Here is an 8,147-nt window from a genome sequence, read left to right as displayed (position 1 = left end):
CATAAGACCCCTAAAGCACAGTCGATAATCCCCAAAATAGACAAGTGGGATTACATCAGACTAAGAAGTTTCTGCATGGCAAAAGACACAGTAATTAGTGTGAATCGAAAGTCCTCAAAATGGGGAAATTTTTTTGTAAACTATGCATCAGATAAGGGATTGATAACTAGAATACATAAGGAACTAAGGAAGCTGTTGAGAAAAAAGATAATGAATCTTATTAAAAGATGGGAGAAGGAGTTGAAAAGAACACTCACTACAGATGACATACGAATAGAGAGAAGGCATATGAAAAAATGCTCAACATCCCTCATTGTAAGGGAAATACAGATCAAAACAACAACGAGATACCACAGCCACATAACCCCAGTCAAAATGTCTAATATTAAAAAAAAAATAGATGTGTTGCCGGGGGTGTGGTGAAAGAGGAACTCTTTTACACTGCTGGTGGCAGTGTAGATTGGTCCAACCACTGTGGAGAATAATTTGGAGATTCCTCAAAAATCTACAGATAGATCTGCCATATGATCCAGGGATCTCACTCCTCGGTATCTACCCAAAGGACAGAAGTATTCTTCACTGGAAAAGTGCTTGCACATCGATGTTTATTGTGGCGCTATTCACAATTGCTAAGACATGGAACCAACCCAAATGCCCCCGTATGGAGGAATGGATTGAAAAATTGTGGCACATAAATTCTGTGGAATACTACTCAGCCATAAAAACCAACAGAACCCTGGATTTTGACAGAAAGTGGAAGAATATGGAAGATTTACTGCTGAGTGAAGCAAGCGAGGCTGTGAAGGAGAGACTCTGTATGTCCCTACTTAATATATACTGAATGTCCACACTCTATAACTGAAACTGATGGGCTAAAGGATGTACAAACACAAGAGGTGGATGTGAATGCCTGATGTTGTGTGTGCGGAGGAGTGGGGATTGAGGAAGAACATTTGGAGTAGGGATACCAAGACAGCATTGTTGATACAGGGAGGTAGTGTTGTTATATTTTTATCAACTCAACTGGGGAGAAATGTTCTTACATTGAAATGATCACCTTGTAAGCGAAATAATGTGATTGAACGTATTAAAAAATGTAAAATAAATAAATAAATAAATAAAATAAAATAAAGTGAATGGTAAATATAAGAAGTCATCTGTAAACCTCCTTTGATATATGTCTTCAGAGCTCTTATAGATATTTCTAGAATTATTATTTATGTCACCTCTTTACAGAGTTACTCAGCATTTGATGTGTACACAACAGTATCAAAATAAAAAGTAGGTCAAAAACACATTCTGTGATATCTTCCTATTTTCCATAGATGCATACCTATCTGTATTAATAGACATATATCTAAGTGAAAACACAGTAGACAGCTTATTGCACAGTGATAACAATGATGACGACTGTGTGATAGAATCATTTTCAAATGTCTTTCCTTTTATCCTCTATTTTCTTAACTTTTAAACACTTATTATGCATTAGGTATATAATTGTTTTTAAAATCAAAGAGCACTTAATTTGATGGTGATTGGCTCCTACTTGTTTAAAAAATAAGAAAGGTGCCACCAACATGCATTGACATTTTTCGGCTCCATCCACATTAATGTAAACCAGCATAGACTGTCTGTGACCACCAAGACCCTGGAAAGGTCCTAAGGGTTTCACTGTAACCAGTTTAAATAAAGCTATTCAAAATCTTTTGATAGGAATGAGGAGATGGCAGCAGATATTTGTGAGTGTTTGTGTGCATGTAGTTTTTTTTAGGTTATTATGATAGGAAGGGTTAACTCTTCATAAAGGCACTGAGAATGATAGAGAAAAAGAAAAGAAATTGAGAAATCATGCCCCTGCTGATATGTCTATAATGTCAGTTCTTCTCCATTTTCCTCTTTAGATTTCAGATAAACTATCACACAGCTCAGCATGTTTCATGTTTATCAAACTCCCTGGTCTGGAAATCAAACCTTGGAAGAGTGGGCTTCAACTGACTTCATTATTTATCGGGCCACTCAAGTGACCTGACAGTAGCCAATTTGTATGTTTACTATGAGATGAGACAGACACTTCATAAAACCAGCAAAATGGCTGTACTCAGCTACTCCTTAGAGGACATAAATAGACCAACAGATTCTGTTCTAATTTAAGTCATATTCACGATTCAAGGATACTCTCAAATTAGAGAAATGTAAGATAATTATCAGGTGACTCCGGGTTAAGAGTTATTTTGGAAGACAATTTTGTGTCAATAGGTTCTTAATATTCAGAGATAAGGCACTAAGGGCTCATTCAAAGTTTAAGAGTAGCCTTGGATACTTCTGTTAGGCTACCAACAGCCTCTTATAATCAAGACTGGGAGGAGGAGGCAAGGGTTCCAAGAGAGGGAGAAAAGTAAAATGAAATGCAAGCTCAATTATTGGCTGTATTCCAAAGTTGCCAGCATAACAAAGATAACAATTGCTCCATCTGTGATCAAAGAGTGGAATTGGTTCAAGCACTGTCCAAATTGAGATACAGATAGGTAGACATCAAATAGGTCATTTGGCTGCTTTGACCCCTGGGCCAAAGGACACAGAGGTCAAGGAGAAACAACAAAAATAGGACTGAAGGGCCCTATTCCAGCCAGCCTCAATAGAGAGAGTTGTTATCACCAGGCTGGAGGCCAGGGTCTTTTAAACCATGGCAGGTAAATCAATGAAGCTTTTGGGATTTAGGAACTACCTACTCTTTCCTAATCTCCTACTCTGCATGACTCCTCTTCAAAATAACCAAGTGGTTAGAACCATCAGGGGATCCTCCAATAGTCACTTTGCAAAACCCCCTGCTGAGATTTATAGTTTCCTCATTATACGAGATTGTTTTTACTCGTTATTCAGTTGATATGATCCTATAAAAGTTGACACCATTGTTATGTTGGGAGAAGTGCCACTTTCAGAACACTCTATGCTATGATTTTCATAGGTACTGCGCCTCTGTCTCTCCTTCTGCTCCTAGGGACATGCTATAAGATTAAATCAAATACTTCCTTCTACTGATAGGTTACTGTTTTAGATCTTAAAGATGCCCTTTCTGCATGCCTTTAGCACCTGTGTTCCTATCCCTGTATTCAAAAGAAATGTACACTTAAGGCCTATATCTTTCTGAAAATAAGGACATCCCTTGGGCTTTTACAAAAGCTTTAAATAACACTACTCTAGCTTTAAATGTCCTAAAGTAGAAATTAAGTGATGTACATTCAAATGTTATTAGTTTTTTTTATTATATCATTTTTCAGTTAAAAAATTTACCCATATGTGTTGTTTTTCACATCACTGACAATTATGATAAAATGAACATATACATAATCTAAATACAGGACAAATCATTCATCTTCACTTTAGTATCTTATGAAATTGGGAATAGACAAAGTGGCTTTCAGCCCTTTTGAGACATGCAATGTTTGTGTGTTTGTCTTTGTGGACTTTGCATATTCAATCTGCTAACTGTAATTTTATTTATTTATTTATTTATTTATTTATTTATTCTCGCATACATGCTGGCAAATTTCATGCTCTTCAAATTTTTTTTTTTTTTTAACTAGATGTGCTGTGAATTTTTACCAGGGGTCCCTAATAGACCTCTGGTAGAAGCTCCTTGACTGCTATCACTCTCAACATCTGAAACTTAGCATGAAGCAGCTAGAGTGCTTTTCGCCCCCATTTTCTCCTAATGGCAGTTAAGGTTACATTTAGCGGGGTGTATGAGACAAGAGTTACACTTCACTTACATTTAGAAGGGTTAGGAGCCTGAGAGGGAGTCACTGTTTTTTCTTTTTCTTTTTAATGAATTCCTTGTGTTTTCCTCTATGGTCTGGTTAATGTACAATATACATTCCTTTTACATGTCTCTGAAGAATCTATGAATTCTTACTCATAAGTCATGAGATCAGTATATTGAGTACAGACAGGGTAAACCTTAAGATGGAGTTAAGGGGATTACGTTTTCACAGCCAGAATCTGGCTCCATTGAGATTCAAAACAACTGTAACTAAGTGCAACAGCTTAATTAGTTATTGAATTCTAAGAACAAATATGATACGGTGAGCAAACCACACAAAGACAGGGTTAAAAAAAAAGTCACTCAGACTACCACGTAACTAATGCCCACTTCATTATCAAAAACCCAACCCATTGCTCAAACTACTAGATAAAATCTCATCAGCTTCAGCTCCTCTTTAGCAAGGCATAGAGATCCCCTTCTACTGCATTGAAAGATTTTTCTCCTTCCCTAATAAACTCTACTTTACTCTCATCTCTGTTTCCACATGTCTAAATATTCATGAGCATACAACAAGTACCAGCCCTGTGTAGGGTCTGTTCACTCAGCACTCTGGCATCATTTCCCCTTGCAAAACAAGGAGGGTGAGCAGATAATGATGAAAAAGACCTGGTCACACATAGCAGCCCCCACATGCATTTCCCAGGGCATAATTAAGGGTCAGGTCTCAGATGCCTGATCGGCTCAGTGATTACTAAAAATAGACATAATTATTTTATAGGCTGTCCTTGTTAATGGATACTGCAGTCACCGATTTCTGTTTTGGGAGACCCAGTCATGAGGTTATTGGTGGCATTCTTCATCTGCTCAAGCCAGCAATTTGCATCTTGTAGAACATCTTAAGAATTTATGGGGGGACCAGCAGTTACCATAATGGCTATGTCGCTGGAATCCCATGTTGTCGACCGTGGTTCGAGTCCTGGATCCGGTGGCTTAAACTCATGCCGGGTGCATGTGTGTGCATGCCCAAGTTTCAGAGAGGAGAATGGAGGAGAAGTGATTGCAGCGTGGCAATCCACACTTGGGAGTTTCTTGCTTTCTGTCACTCTGTCTTTCTCTGTGTTTCTGGCAAGCACAGGCACCTTATAGCAAAAACCTCCCTCCCTCCAAAAAAAAAGAATATATGTTAGAATATTATCGCTTCTTTATCTCTTCTTAGATTAGGTGCAATCATGGCCCTGTCACTTGACAGATGTTACTTAATCACAGTAACCAAACTCTGGAGTCTTTTGGTCACTCTTGGTCCACTCAAATTCCAATGAGCCTTGCATTCCAATCAGCTTAGAATTACATGTTGACTTCAGCCTCAATGGATTTTCACTGTGAAAAGTTTTCATATTTCATCAACAGTAAGGGAAACCGAGGGAATTACCCTTTTTTTGAGGGAGGTGAATTGATGCATACCACAAATAGCACTCATATCTTAATGAGTCTTTGGACTGAATTGATTTTGCCTTTAAAATGCCCCCATATTTCCTTGCATCCATTCCCTCCACACACCGCACTGCAAATACTGGAAGAGAATTAACTCAATAGTTAGGGAGCACATGGAATAGAGGACTTTGACAATTTTCATGGTGTAAGTATTCCTACCTTAATTAATATCAAGGTGCTATTAAAGTCATTAATACACAGCTGGGGGTCATGAGCACAATGGTCGTCTCTGGAACTCAACTACACAGCTAGAGCACACCCATTCTTGTGTTCCATCTGGTTTGCTGTTGAGATGGTTATCAAGGCCTCCAAGTCCGCTTCCATGATTGAAGTACTCTAGGGTCTTATTCCTGCTTACCCTGAAATGCCACTACCGTTCTTGAATCATCTTCCTTGGCTCTTGACTCCTTTCAATACACCTACATTCAGTATCCCCTTCTTCCACGTTCCAAAAAGTGTGTTCCTATGAGACAAGAGTAAATATTTAAGAACAAAAGTTGTATTAAATCTGGGTAATTGTGAATTCCAGGTGAACAAAGAATTCCTTTTAAAAATAAGTTTGCAATGCCTGTTGTGTATTTGGACAATTAAACTATTACTTTTGTATCTGAAATTTGTCGTTGTACCCTAGGCAGCAGGGTAATTCTAAGAACACATGGAGAGGTCTCTTATCAGTAAAGTATAAAATAATTTAATTTTTTTGATATCAGAAGAAACACATTGCTTCATTAAAGAGTACATGAACTCAATTAAACAAAACATGAAGTTTTGTGTTTCATTTTGACATCCTAAACTGCCAGTCACAAATTTTAACTCTCATTCAAAACAGAAAGTAGTTTCTTTTTGATTCCAGGAAGCACAATGATTTCAAGTAATGATTGCTAATCCTCAATGTAAAGATATTAGCTCCCCTATGTAAAGTAAAATTTCAATGAATTAATATGTGTAAAGTTCATCTAGGTGACTACCTGACATTCAACAGAAACCTGACTGGTTTTGCATGTAAATCCTCAATTATCCAAAGTACCTTAGAAGGAAAACAATGCTGTGGGTATAGAGTCCAAAGAGCAGGATTTCACTCATTACATGCAAATGATCATAAATAAGCACTTCAGACTGTGTATATACAGTGATTGAGATGAGAGAAATGCTGAAATCCTCAGTGGGAGCCCATTCCACTACCCCCAGAGTCTTCAGGAGAGCCATGACTATCTACCTCTAACCCAAACAATTTCCCTGACCTACATTAAGAGATATTGTGTCTGAGAACAGTGTTAGGTTTTACTTCAACTACCACAAGAAACACAGTTTCACTTGCAGAAGCAACACAATCATGAGAAGTGAAATGTCACCTGAGGGAGACACAACTAGACCTGGAGAGTGAAAAGACAGAGATGGCAAAGAGTTCCAAAGTCCTTACCTATACACATATTTTTCCTTTATAAAACAGTCTCAAGTCACATCTTTAATGTTATAGAGGAAATGAAGAGAAATGATGATTCATTTTCTGTGACACTATCCAGATATCCTGCCACCAATAAATGACAAAGGGCTACTGGCCACCATTAGGTCCAACCATCACTTGGTTATGTCATTATCAATGAAAGCAAGGTTCCAAAACCTGCACGCTTACTACTTTTAAGATCACACTACTAATTCCTCATACAAATGATGAGTTAACCATCCCCCAGGAAACCCATATATTTGTGTAAATACATCTTATCTCCATTAAACATATGAATTGTTTCTTAGTCCTTTAGGAAGTGAACAGTACATGTATGAAGGAATCATCTGTAAACCTTATAGAATGTTACCCCTCAGAAGCTTGAGAGTGTAGTTAGAATCATTATTTATGTTGCCTCTTATCAGAATCACCCAGAGTACGATGCTTATACAACAGCATTTAAGAGTAAACCAGGTATAAAGCATGTATATTTTCTTATTTCTTGTAGATACACACCTAACTGCAAAGAATAGACATATATCTAAGAGAAAATTAATGAGAAGGTTTATAGCATAATGATAAAAATGATGACCACTGGGTTGTGGCATCATTTTGCAAATTTCTTTCGTTCTGTCATTGGTTTATTATATTAACTTTTAAACAATGACAGTACATTAAGTATGTAATTATTTTTTATGAGATCAAAAAGCACTGTTATGGGTAATCTACAAAAACTGATATCAACTAGCATTGACATTTTTGGTCTCCATTTGGTATTACCCAAACTAATTTAGTCAGCCTGAGGCCAAAAATATTCTGGGCATGTCAAAATGGGTGGCACAATAAGCAGTCAAATCAGACATACTAATTGATCTCAACAGGAACAAGGAGACAGAAGCAGATATTTGCATGTCACTTTTTGAGTGTTTATGTGTGCGTGTATGTGTGTGTGTGTGTGTGTGTTTAGCAGTTGTTAGAAAAGTCATGATGCCTTTTTCCATAAAAAATAGAAAAATACATCATAACATTTTTTTTATTAATTCACTTTACACCATCACAACACACAAATGAATTTTCCATCCAAAATACACTGTGCATTGACTCAATCAAGCACATCCACATACATGTTCTCAGCAAATAATTTTCCAATTCTTACATCCTGCATACCTTGCCCTTTGTCTTGCCATCCCTGATTCCCCATCCCCCACCCTCTGCTATGTCCCATCTTCCTCCCCCATTGTCCCTGGCATCCATGGTTGCCCTCCATACCTTTCTCCCCCCCATTCAATTGTTCTGCCAATGAACTTAATTAGTCTAAATAAATCCATTAGCAAGCACAGCTGACACAAACCTACACATGTATCCAAGTCTGACCCTAGGCATAAACCCCAGTGAGTAGAATAAACATAAATAAACTATAAAGTAGTACCCAGCTGTGCCCATACAGCT

Source organism: Tupaia chinensis, unplaced genomic scaffold (genome assembly GCF_000334495.1).
Source record: "Tupaia chinensis unplaced genomic scaffold, TupChi_1.0 Scaffold147534_1, whole genome shotgun sequence".
Taxonomy (NCBI): Eukaryota; Metazoa; Chordata; class Mammalia; order Scandentia; family Tupaiidae; genus Tupaia; species Tupaia belangeri.
This window is presented reverse-complemented; position numbering follows the sequence as displayed.